The sequence below is a fragment of the Eurosta solidaginis genome, unplaced genomic scaffold (assembly GCF_040869045.1).
Source record: "Eurosta solidaginis isolate ZX-2024a unplaced genomic scaffold, ASM4086904v1 ctg00001123.1, whole genome shotgun sequence".
NCBI lineage: Eukaryota > Metazoa > Arthropoda > Insecta > Diptera > Tephritidae > Eurosta > Eurosta solidaginis.
In genome coordinates this window covers 189,959-203,599 of record NW_027137062.1, presented here as the reverse complement: position 1 = coordinate 203,599, position 13,641 = coordinate 189,959, and positions in this window count along the sequence as shown.

Genomic DNA, 13,641 nt, shown 5'->3' with positions numbered 1-13,641 from the left:
TTGTTTGACCGGCAAATTTGCTACTTCTATTCCTTTTTACCAACTATATTTATTCAGTGTTGCGCCATCTGGTGCAAATCACTGATAATGCTGGATTTTTGTTTATTGTCAATTGCTTTGTTTGACATTCCCAAGTGCTCTTGGTTTATTAACAATTGTTTTTGTTTTTATCGGCCTATTGATGAATGATTCAAGGTTCGATTCGAGCTCAAGGTCAGAACAATAATTTTTGTCTAATGATAATTATTGTTATTTTTTAATTTTTCTAAATTTGAAAAATTGTATTTTGTTTTTGGAATATTAAGTAGAAAATTTTTCAAACAACCTGCCATAGCTGCGCAGATATATCCATTTCGAAGGGTGCTAAGCCTTCATCATCAGTACGCTTTAGGCATGCTGCGCTAACCATTTAGCTATACAGCGGTGGTTTGTTTGACTGGCAAATTTGCTACTTCTATTCCTTTTTACCAACTATATTTATTCAGTGTTGCGCCATCTGGTGCAAATCACTGATAATGCTGGATTTTTGTTTATTGTCAATTGCTTTGTTTGACATTCCCAAGTGCTCTTGGTTTATTAACAATTGTTTTTGTTTTTATCGGACTATTGATGAATGATTCAAGGTTCGATTCGAGCCCAAGGCCAGAACAATAATTTTTTTCTAATGATAATTATTGTTATTTTTTAATTTTTCTAAATTTGAAAAATTGTATTTTGTTTTTGGAATATTAAATAGAAAGTTTTTCAGACAACCTGCCATAGCTGCGCAGATAGATCCATTTCGAAGGGTGCTAAGCCTTCATAATCAGTACGCTTTAGGCATGCTGCGCTAACCATTTAGCTATACAGCGGTGGTTTGTTTGACTGGCAAATTTGCTACTTCTAGTCTTTTTTACCAACTATATTTATTCAGTGTTGCGCCATCTGGTGCAAATCACTGATAATGCTGGATTTTTGTTTATTGTCAATTACTTTGTTTGATATTCCCAGGTGCTCATGGTTTATTAACAATTGTTTTTGTTTTTATCGGCCTTTTGATGAATGATTCAAGGTTCGATTCGAGCTCAAGGCCAGAACAATAATTTTTTTCTAATGATAATTATTGTTATTTTTTAATTTTTCAAAATTTGAAAAATTGTATTTTGTTTTTGGAATATTAAGTAGAAAATTTTTCAAACAACCTGCCATAGCTGCGCAGATAGATCCATTTGGAAGGGTGTTAAGCCTTCATCATCAGTACGCTTTAGGCATGCTGAGCTAACCATTTAGCTATACAGCGGTGGTTTGTTTGACTGGCAAATTTGCTACTTCTATTCCTTTTTACCAACTATATTTATTCAGTGTTGCGCCATCTGGTGCAAATCACTGATAATGCTGGATTTTTGTTTATTGTCAATTACTTTGTTTGACATTTATAAGTGCTCATGTTTCCTTAACAACTGTTTTTGTTTTTATCGGCCTATTGATGAATGATTCAAGGTTCGATTCGAGCTCAAGGTCAGAACAATAATTTTTGTCTAATGATAATTATTGTTATTTTTTAATTTTTCTAAATTTGAAAAATTGTATTTTGTTTTTGGAATATTAAGTAGAAAATTTTTCAGACAACCTGCCATAGCTGCGCAGATAGATCCATTTCGAAGGGTGCTAAGCCTTCATCATCAGTACGCTTTAGGCATGCTGCGCTAACCATTTAGCTATGAATTTGAATGTTCCTAAATTAAATGACCATCAAAAACATGTCTATGATACCATCATCCAAGCGGTACAAAATGAAGTCGGTGGATTATATTTCTTGAATGCACCTGGTGGTACGGGAAAAACATTCGTGATATCACTCATTTTGGCAGCCATTCGATCGCAACGAAAAATTGCATTGGCACTTGCTTCGTCGGGAATCGCTGCTACTCTATTGGATGGTGGACGAACAGTGCACTCTGCATTAAAATTGCCGTTGAATGTGCAGGTATGCTTATATTTTTTGATTGATAACTTTAAAATTTAATCCATATTAATTAAAATGTAATTATTTTCAAATGTCAGGGGATTGAACATCCCACGCGCAATATTTCAAGAAATTCTGCGATGGCAAAAGTTTTGCAACAAGCAGCAATTACTCTATTGGATGAATGTACAATGATGCATAAAAAATCGCTGGAAGCATTACACCGTACAATACAAGATCTACGTCAGAATCAAGCAACTTTTGGTGTGCATTAATATTATTGTCAGGGGATTTTCGACAAATATTGCCTGTGGTTCCACGATCAACATCGGCGGATGAGATCAACGCATGTTTAAAGTCTTCTCTTCTGTGGCGACATGTGCAAAAATTGACATTGAACATAAATATGCGCGTTCAGTTCCACAACGACCAATCTGCAGATCGGTTCTCGAAGCAATTGTTAGATATTGGCAATGGAAAAGTTCGAGTCGATAATACAAATGGATTAATTACATTGCCGAAAAATTTCTGTACCATTCTCCAATCAACAGAAGAGTTAATTTAAAGTGTGTTTCCAAATATTGTTCAAAATTACAGGAATCACAATTGGTTGAGAGAACGCGCAATACTGGCACCAAAAAATTTACACGTCAATACAATCAGTTATCAGATTCAAGAAAAATTGCCAAGTGCAGTGACATCATATAAATCTGTTGATAGCGCAATGAATGCAGATGATGCAGTGAATTATCCAATTGAATTTTTGAATTCATTGGAACCACCTTTTATGCCACCGCATTATTTGGATTTAAAGGTTGGCTCATCAATTATTTTACTGCGGAATTTAAATGCACCAAAACTGTACAATGGCACAAGATTAGAAGTAGAAAAATTGATGCCGAATTTAATTGAAGCGCCAATATTGACCGGAACAGCGAAAAATGAAATTGTACTCATACCACGTATTCCACTGATTCCAACCATGCCATTTGAATTTAAGCGTTTGCAATTCTCAGTGCGTCTATCATTTGTCATGTCCATCAATAAGGCACAAGGACAAATGCTTCAAATATGCGGATTAAATTTGGAGGAGCCGTGCTTTTAACATGGACAGCTATACGTGTCCTGTTAAAGAGTTGGAACTCAAAATTGTTTGTTTGTGCTCGCTTCCAATGTGCAAACTAAAAATATTGTATATCCAAATGTTTTGGAATGACATTAATAATTTTGAAGTACAATACATTCATTTCATACAAAAAATTTATAATCTTTCATTTCTTTTTTTGGGTGGTTGCTACGAAGTGAAACGGGGTCCGCTAGTTTTTTATAAAGAAGGCGATGTACTAACTGCAACAAAAAATATTTTTGATGAAATTATGACGAGCGTAGATGAACCATTATACTCCAAAATATATCCATATCGTCAAATACATGAGGAAGAAATTAATAGGCAAATAACGGAAATGTTGCAACAAAATATTATTCAACCAAGCAATTCTCCATATAATAGTCCTCTTTGGATTGTTCCGAAAAAAATTAGATAATTCTGGACAGAAAAAATGGAGAATTGTCATTGACTATAGGCTGCTTAACATATACACGATCGATGATAAATATCCGATTCTTACTCTGAATAGCATATTAGATAAGTTGGGTAGAGCTCAGTGTTTTACTACTTTAGATTTGGCTAAAGGATTTCACCAAATTGAAGTGAAAGAAGAAGATAGGAAAAAAACAGCATTTTCAAATCCTAGTGGGCATTACAAATTTATTAGAATGCCGTTTGAACTGAAAAATGCGCCTTCAACCTTTCAAAGATTAATGAACTCGGTTTTCCGCGAATATATAAATAAAATATGCGTAATATATATGGACGACATTCTAATTTTTATTACATCATTAAAGGAACATATACAAAATTTAAAAACAATTTTCAATACTTTACGAAGAGCTATCTTAAAAATTCAAGTTGATAAATGTGAATTTTAAAAAAAAGAAACTCAATTTCTTGGACATATACTTAGTCCTAAGGGTGTAAAGCCGAATCCAGAAAAAGTAAAAATTATTCAAAATCTAAAACTTCCAAAAACCGTTAAGGAAATTAAATATTTCTCGGAGTAACTGGGTATTATAGAAAGTTTATACGGGATTATGCGAAAATAGCAGGACCAATGTTATACTATTTAAAAAAGGTAGAAAAGTTAATCAAAACGATCCAAATTGTATTGCTTCATTTCATAAATTGAAAGATATAATAACCAATGCTCCCATATTAAGGTTTCCAAATTTTGCAATTGTTTTTTGTTTATTGTCAATTACTTTGTTTGACATTTCCAAGTTCTCATGGTTCATTAACAATTGTTTTTGTTTTTATCGGCCTATTGATGAATGATTCAAGGTTCGATTCGAGCTCAAGGTCAGAACAATAATTTTTGTCTAATGATAATTATTGTTATTTTTTAAGTTTTCTAAATTTGAAAAATTGTATTTTGTTTTTGGAATATTAAGTAGACAATTTTTCAGACAACCTGCCATAGCTGCGCAGATAGATCCATTTCGAAGGGTGCTAAGCCTTCATCATCAGTACGCTTAGGCATGCTGCGCTAACCATTTAGCTATACAGCGGTGATTTGTTGCGCCATCTGGTGCAAATCACTGATAATGCTGGATTTTTGTTTATTGTCAATTACTCTGTTTGAAATTCCCAAGTGCTCATGGTTTATTAACAATTGTTTTTGTTTTTATCGGCCTATTGATAAATGATTTTTTCTAATGATAATTATTGTTATTTTTAAATTTTTCTAAATTTGAAAAATTGTATTTTGTTTTTGGAATATAAAGTAGAAAATTTTTCAGACGATCTGCCATAGCTGCGCAGATAGATCCATTTCGAAGGGTGCTAAGCCTTCATCACCAGTACGCTTTTGGCATGCTGCGCTAACCATTTAGCTATAGAGCGGTGGTTTGTTTGACTGGCAAATTTGCTACTTCTATTCCTTTTTACCAACTATATTTATTCAGTGTTGCGCCATCTGGTGCAAATCACTGATAATGTTGGATTTTTGTTTATTGTCAATTACTTTGTTTGACATTCCCAAGTGCTCATGGTTTATTAACAATTGTTTTTGTTTTTATCGGCCTATTGATGAATGATTCAAGGCTCGATTCGAGCTTAAGGCCAGAACAATAATTTTTTTAATGATAATTATTGTTATTTTTTAATTTTTCTAAATTTGAAAAATTGAATTTTGTTTTTGGAATATTAAGTAGAAAATTTTTCAGACAACCTGCCATAGCTGCGCAGATAGATCCATTTCGAAGGGTGCTAAGCATTCATCATCAGTACGCTTTAGGCATGCTGCGCTAACCATTTAGCTATACAGCGGCGGTTTGTTTGACTGGCAAATTTGCTACATAACAATAAAAATAACAATAATTATAATTAGAAACAAAAAAATTATTGTTCTGGCCTTGAGCTCGAATCGAACCTTGAATCATTCATCAATAGGCCGATAAAAACAAAAACAATTGTTAATAAACCATGAGCACTTGGGAATGTCAAACAATGTAATTGACAACAAACAAAAATCCAGCATTATAAGTGATTTGTACCAGAAGGCGCAACACTGAATAAATATAGTTGGTAAAAAGGAATAGAAGTAGCAAATTTGCCAGTCAAACAAACCACCGCTGTATAGCTAAATGGTTAGCGCAGCATGCCTAAAGCGTACTGATGATGAAGGCTTAGCCCCGTTCGAAATGAATCTATCTGCGCAGCTATGGCAGGTTGTCTGCAAATTGTTCTACTTAATATTCCAAAAACAAAATACAATTTTTCAAATTTAGAAAAACTAAAAAATAACAATAATTATCATTAGAAAAAAATTATTGTTCTGGCCTTGAGCTCGAATCGAACCTTGAATCATTCATCAATAGGCCGATAAAAACAAAAACAATTGCAAAATTTGGAAACTTTAATATGGGAGCATTAGTTATTATATCTTTCAATTTATGAAATGAAGCAATACAATTTGGATCGTTTTGATTAACTTTTCTACCTTTTTTTAAATAGTATAACATTGGTCCTGCTATTTTCGCATAATCCCGTATAAACTTTCTATAATACCCAGTTACTCCGAGAAAAGATTTAATTTGCTTAACGGTTTTTGGAAGTTTTAGATTTTGAATAATTTTTACTTTTTCTGGATTCGGCTTTACACCCTTAGGTCTAAGTATATGTCCAAGAAATTGAGTTTCTTTTTTTTTTAATTCACATTTATCAACTTGAATTTTTAAGATAGCTCTTCGTAAAGTATTGAAAATTGTTTTTAAATTTTGTATATGTTCCTTTAATGATGTACTAAAAATTAGAATGTCGTCCATATATATTACGCATATTTTATTTATATATTCGCGGAAAACGGAGTTCATTAATCTTTGAAAGGTTGAAGCAGCATTTTTCAGTTCAAACGGCATTCTAATAAATACGTAATGCCCACTAAAATTTGAAAATGCTGTTTTTTCCTATCTTCTTCTTTCACTTCAATTTGGTGAAATCCTTTAGCCAAATCTAAAGTAGTAAAACACTGAGCTCTACCCAACTTATCTAATATGCTATTCAGATTAAGAATCGGATATTTATCATTGATCGTGTATATGTTAAGCAGCCTATAGTCAATGACAATTCTCCCTTTTTTCTTTCCAGAATTATCTATTTTTTTTCGGAACAATCCAAAGAGGACTATTATATGGAGAATTGCTTGGTTGAATAATATTTTGTTGCAACATTTCCGTTATTTGCCTATTAATTTCTTCCTCATGTATTTGACGATATCGATATATTTTGGAGTATAATGGTGCATCTACGCTCGTCATAATTTCATGAAAAATATTTTTTGTTGCAATTAGTACATCGCCTTCTTTATAAAAAACTAGCGGACCCCGTTGCACTTCGTAGCAACCAACCAAAAAAAGAAATGAAAGATTATAAATTTTTTTATGAAATGAATGCATTGTATTTCAAAGTTATTAATTTCATTCCAAAACATTTGGATATACAATATTTTTAGTTTGCACATTGTAAGCGAGCACAAACAAACAATTTTGAGTTCCAACTCTTTAACAGGCCACGTATAGCTCTCCATGTTAAAAGCACGGCTCCTCCAAATTTAATCCGCATATTTGAAGCATTTTTCCTTATGCCTTATTGATGGACATGACAAATGATAGACGCACTGGGAATTCTAAACGCTTAAATTCAAATGGCATGGTTGGAATCAGTGGAATACGTGGTATGAGTACAATTTCATTTTTCGCTGTTCCGGTCAATATTGGCGCTTCAATTAAATTCGGCATCAATTTTTCTACTACTAGTCTTGTGCCATTGCACAGTTTTGGTGCATTTAAATTCCGCAGTAAAATAATTCATGAGTCAACCTTTAAATTCAAATAACGCGGTGGCATACCAGGTGGTTCCAATGAATTCAAAAATTCAGTTCGATAAATCACTGCATCATCTGCATTCATTGCGCTATCAACAGATTTATATGATGTCACTGCACCTGGCAATTTTTCTTGAATCTGATAATTGATTGTATTGACGTGTAAATTTTTTGGTGCCAGTATTGCGCGTTCTCTCAACCAATTGTGATTCCTGTAATTTTGAACAATATTTAGAAACACACTTTAAATCAACTCTTCTGTTGATTGGAGAATGGTACAGAAATTGTTCGGCAATGTAATCAATCCATTTGTATTATCGACTCGAACTTTTCCATTGCCAATATCTAACAATTGCTTCGAGAACCGATCTGCAGATTGGTCGTTGTGGAATTTAACGCGCATATTTATGTTCAAAGTCAATTTTTGCACATGTCGCCACAGAAGAGAAGACTTTAAACATGCGTTGATCTCATCCGCCGATGTTGATCGTGGAACCACAGGCAATATTTGTCGAAAATCCCCTGACAATAATATTAATGCACCACCAAAAATTGATTGATTCTGACTTACATCTTGCATTGTACGGTGTAATGTTTCCAGCGATTTTTTATGCATCATTGTACATTCATCCAATAGAGTAATTGCTGCTTGTTGCAAAACTTTTGCCATCGCAGAATTTCTTGAAATATTGCACGTGGGATGTTCAATCCCCTGTTAATTTGAAAATAATTACATTTTAATTAATATGGATTAAATTTTAAAGTGATCAATCAATAAATATAAGCATACCTGCACATTCAGCGGCAATTTTAATGCAGAGTGCACTTTTCGTCCACCATCCAATAGAGTAGCAGCGATTCCCGACGAAGCAAGTGCCAATGCAATTTTTCGTTGCGATCGAATGGCTGCCAAAATGAGTGATATCACGAATGTTTTTCCCGTACCACCAGGTGCATTCAAGAAATATAATCCACCGACTTCATTTTGCACCGCTTGGATGATGGTATCATAGACATGTTTTTGATGGTCATTTAATTTAGGAACATTCAAATTCACAAATGTTTGCAATTCATTGGGATCATACTGTTGTTCACGCTGCAATTCTCGATCAAATAAATTATATATTGGACGATTGGTGGTGACAAACGTAATTGCCCTAATCCTTTATTTGCAATCGTAAGGCAAATATCGTCAACCGCTATCAATACCTCATTATACATTTCCAATGAAATCAGCAAATCAGTGTTTCTTTTGTGATGACGCATTCGAATCAAATAGTCTTCTGCCATAAAATCTTTGTATTTATTCCACAATTCAAGAGGATTTGATGGAAAACATGTTGGCGCGATTATGGCATATAAGATACGTATTTGATGTGGAGAAGAAGCAATCGATGCATCGTGAAGTGTCTAATCAAATGCGCATCATTTTCAAGCAAACCTAATTGCTCGCATGCTTCGCGATACGTCATACATAAATGACCATTCACTCTTCGCAAATGTTGAAATGAACGTGGCCCAACAACATTTACTAACAACATTCGCAAATAATAACATTCTGCAATGTTTGGATGAACTGTGTACAATCTTCCCATGGTATCTGCAAAAAAAAAAACACCCGGATGGCCATCAAGATGTGTTCCTTGTTTACGTCGTTGCCATTTCTTTGCAGTCCAAGTGAAATAATGCGTTACATCTGAATACAGCAACGTTCTGGAGAAGTTATCGCATTCGCAGAATTGAAAGAATGCAGTTAATGTTGTTGCTGGTGGTTGTGCTGCTCTCTGCTGTACATTTATATCGGTAAAAGACTCACGCTGGCCATTTTCAAGATGAACAGCCAAATGAACCACAGCAGGATATCGCTCATGAATTGGAAATGAATAAGTTCTCCAAAGAGTTTCATTAGTGCTAATGTAGCGCCCCATTTGCGATTTCATCAATGTTATTGTCACCAGCTACTCAAAAAACAGCCATATCACTGCCTTCATTCACGTATTTGCAAATGTATTTAATCGATTTCACAGAATTACAGTACTCAACATTTTTGCGAGCCTGAAATAATTTTGACAATAATGGAGAATAAGGCACAATCCAACGATTATCAACTTCAACGTCTTGATTGCGTATTTTAATTATTGTTGTATGGCCATTATCCTCCAGTGACCGACGTCGGTACAACGGGTATCCGTCGGCACCTGTAATATTATCCGAAGTTAATGCTTTTGGATACCGTTTTGAACATTTTCCATCGATCACGCATGGTGAATTCATATTTATCTGAACGCAAGGGCCATGGATCATATTTTTCGTGACAACTACAAATAGTTCTTGATCACTGATTTCATCTGGATTTTCAGCTGATATAATGATATCAATTTGATCGGGTGTTATTTTACGAATCAGCCATATCAAGATATGTGCGTGCGGCAGCCCTCTCTTTTGCCATTCAATCGAATACATCCAGCAGCGCACCTCCCCAAAAGTTCGCAATTTGATAATCAAATCCATCAGTGCTCTTACTTTTTGTCGAAATACACGTGCTGTTATATTGTGTCGATCTGTTAGATTCTGTCCTTCGAATAACTTGTTTTTTATGTTAGACCACTGTGGATTGCATGTGAATGTTATGAATAGGTCGGGACGACCATATTTGCGAACGTATGACGTTGCATCTTGCGTATATTCGTGCATGTGGCGCGGACTGCCAACATATGTCGATGGTAAAATTGTTAAACGTCCGATATCATTAACATTGCGATCATTCACTATTGCATCTCGCAAGTGTATGTATTCTTCCGAACGTAATTTGGCTTGATTTAATGAAGATAATTAAGGTGTTCTGCTTCAATTTTCGCATACTTGTCAACAACGTATTGGTGGAAAAGTTTGCCACATCGCATAATAAAGTTGTCTTCTTGTGGGCGAATCATGAATCTATACGAATAATAATTCATCGCACTAACTGTTTTTTGTACGTCACGACCTATGATGAAAACATTATCAGAAAATTAAAGTCATGTCTTCTTGTTATGAGATAAATACAATACATATTAAATTGAATTCATTTAATTTTACCGGTTCGTGGATCTATCATTCGTATATTGATATGATAGCCGTCGTCACATTTCCAGTGCAATAATGGATATTGTAATGCATCATAGCTGCGGTGAAGCTCTGAAACACGCCGTAATTCTTCATTTCTTCGATGGAGCACAATATCGCGAGATTGAAACTGGGCTCCAATCACAATTGCCACTTCATCAATTGTTGGTGCATTAAATCGTCTCGCATGCTCTCCAAAGGGCATTTTGTCAGCCCTTATAACGATTCTGTGATCATCAGATGGCATACGATCGAGAGCGGTTTTAAACAATCGAATTAATTCATTGTACTGAAGTAAGAAGGTTTGAAATTCAGAAACAATTTGTCGCCTTGCATGCGCAGCAATTGTACAACGCCGATCCAATTCACAATTTGCATCTCCGATAAAATAGATTTGCAAAAATTGATGATCAGCATCAGGATACGGCAATAAGGATCCAGCCCGATGATAAATCTGACCTTGAATCTGTAATATTTTTTTGAAATGTAATTAGATACTGGATAAGAATTCTTGAACACATCAAAAAAATTGCTGCTCAGATCGCAATTTTCATATGATATTCCGCATGAAGTAATTACCTTAAATGTCGGCAAAAATTGTCTCTTACAATTTTGGTCTTACCAACAGAAGTCATTTGAAATGCCGCATTGTATTCTTGAATGTGAGACAAAAAATTCTTAGATGTTTGCGACGTTCCAAAAATGAATGAATCAAGTGGATCGGGGGGAGATTCAAATGCTGGTAGTCCCACTTTTCCATTAGCACAACACATGCCAGGCGTTTCACCCTGAAATTTGGCTGCATCACAATTTGGAAATCTCACCGTCATTCATTAGCATGCTCACTATAATCATTTTTGCTATTGTAAGCGAAAGCAGCGTATTCCATCTCTTTCACAGCACGACGTGAAAGTCGTGTCGTTCGTCTCGATGCTGGATTTAAAGGATTTTGATCTGTCGTTTGTTACGTGGCTGGCTTGTTTGGGTGGTGAGGAGCGGCGGTAAGCAGGTATGCTTGCGGGCCCAGGCTAGCTCGTCGTTTCGGGCGGGGTATTGCACCACAGGCCTCACCCGCAGCCACATGAACAAAAATGGTTCATACCTGCATATGTATAGAAAGGAGAGAAAAAGCTGAAAAGGATAGAAATAAACGTGAGGGGCAAAGTTAAGAGGGGGGAACAGATGAAGGCCTGTCCTGTCAGGTGGAGTCTACCCTCCCTCTGCAGTGCAACTTGCACCGCACCGTGGGCACTGTGCTGACTCCTATCTACTTACAGTGCCCCCAAGCCTGACCTTGGTCTGTCCGTCCGTCAATAAGTCATTTCCTTATCACTCACCTTCACCTTACCTTACCGCGCACAAGCGCAGCACCAACACCAAAATTCGACTTAGACCTGCATTATTTCCATTATTTCCTATAGAATGCAAAAAGAAACCGCTTAGAATTAAATTTCAACAAAAAAAGCAAAACCAAAAACATAGAATTTCAATTCAATTCGATTCAATTTAATACAATGGTTTGTAAAGAAAAAAAATATAAATAAATAAAAGTAGCAAGGTTTGGGGTATCTTATTTCCGTAGAAATAATTATTTATGATCCACCCTAATATAATATTCTATCAATCTTAAAGATATGCAATTCAAACAAAATAAACTAAGAGGGCGAGCAAAAAAAAACATTCAAGGACCCTAATCCCTGACCTATCTCAACCGATCCAGTAAACATAAGATCAATTATGTACAAAGAAAAAGTAGGTCATCAAAGTAAAAGAATTTATGTGTATATGAAAACAAAAGGTACGTATGTAAGTGCAAATGTACGTTTGTGACGTTTTTCATGCATATACATATGTTCGTTGCAATATGTTTTTATTTTTCTGATTTGCTAATTCCTGTTCTATTTTTGCAAGAGCAGGAATCTGTGTTAACACATGTACATACAATTAAAGAAGTGTATTTTGATAAATGTCAATGTTTCACGTTTCAAGTTACTCTTCTTATCAAACGGCGCCGCTGCAGTTGAGTAGCTGAAACAAAAATACTCAAACATACATATGTACATATAATCACGCTCAAACACTGATCAAGATCGATCGCTTACGATCTTGGATGTGAGCATATTAATAGTAAAAAGGTTATAGCCGTGCTGACAATATAAAAAAATTTGGGTAAAAAAAATTCGAAAAAAAAAACATATGAAAAAGATTCAAACGATTTTTCAGGTGCTTAAAATCAAGCTCCTGAGGCTAAATGTGCGGAAGCCAGGGGTAAGTTTGTCGGAAGCGTTCCGGCAAATAAGTATGTATGTGCGATCTGTGCATACCAAATTAATAAAATAAGTTCAAAATTTCATAATTTCGACTTGGTCCGAAAAACAAAAACATGTGCGGAAGTTGAACTGTGGGCAGAGCACACCGATAAAGATCGGTGTGCTCAGAACCTAGTAACTAGCCGCAACAAAAGAAACAAAGGAATATTACAAATAAATGTCACCGATAGGGAGAATTGCAAATGAAAAACTAATTAAAGAAATTTCAAAAAGTGTAAAGTGAAATGGAAAATTAATCAAAAATATAATTTAAAAAAAAGGCAAGTGAAGTATTAATTAGACCTTAGCAAAAAAGTTTCCTGGCAAAATTTTCAAATTAGCAACCCCCAGCCCTTAGTTTTTCCCCAATATTTTTCCTACCACAAAACTTATGTCAAAAAAAAAATGTTACAATAAGAGTAAGTATACTAAAAAAAGGTATGTGAGAAAATACAAAAGTATAGCTTGTTGGGAACAACAAACAAAAAAATTTTAAATTCAATTTCGAGGATTTTTCCTGCTGCTGCCGTGGTGGTTTGTTTTTGTTTTCGGAAGTGATCTCCGCCGATACCGCTCTTATGCTTATTTATGTGTTAGCTTCTTATCCGTGTGATGCTGATAAAAATTGCTTTGTTGATCTGGTTGGTGGATAAAGATAGTGTTGTTATAGTTGTTGTTGTGGTGGCCAATGTATTGCCGGTATCAAAATATGTGGTTGTTGTTGGCGTTGCGCCGCCAATGCCAAAATAAAAGAACGATGTGTGGTGGCTGGTGAAAGAAAATAGTGAGCTGTCTAAAAAACATGTAGTGTTGTGGTATCCGTTTTGTGCCGCCTAAGAGA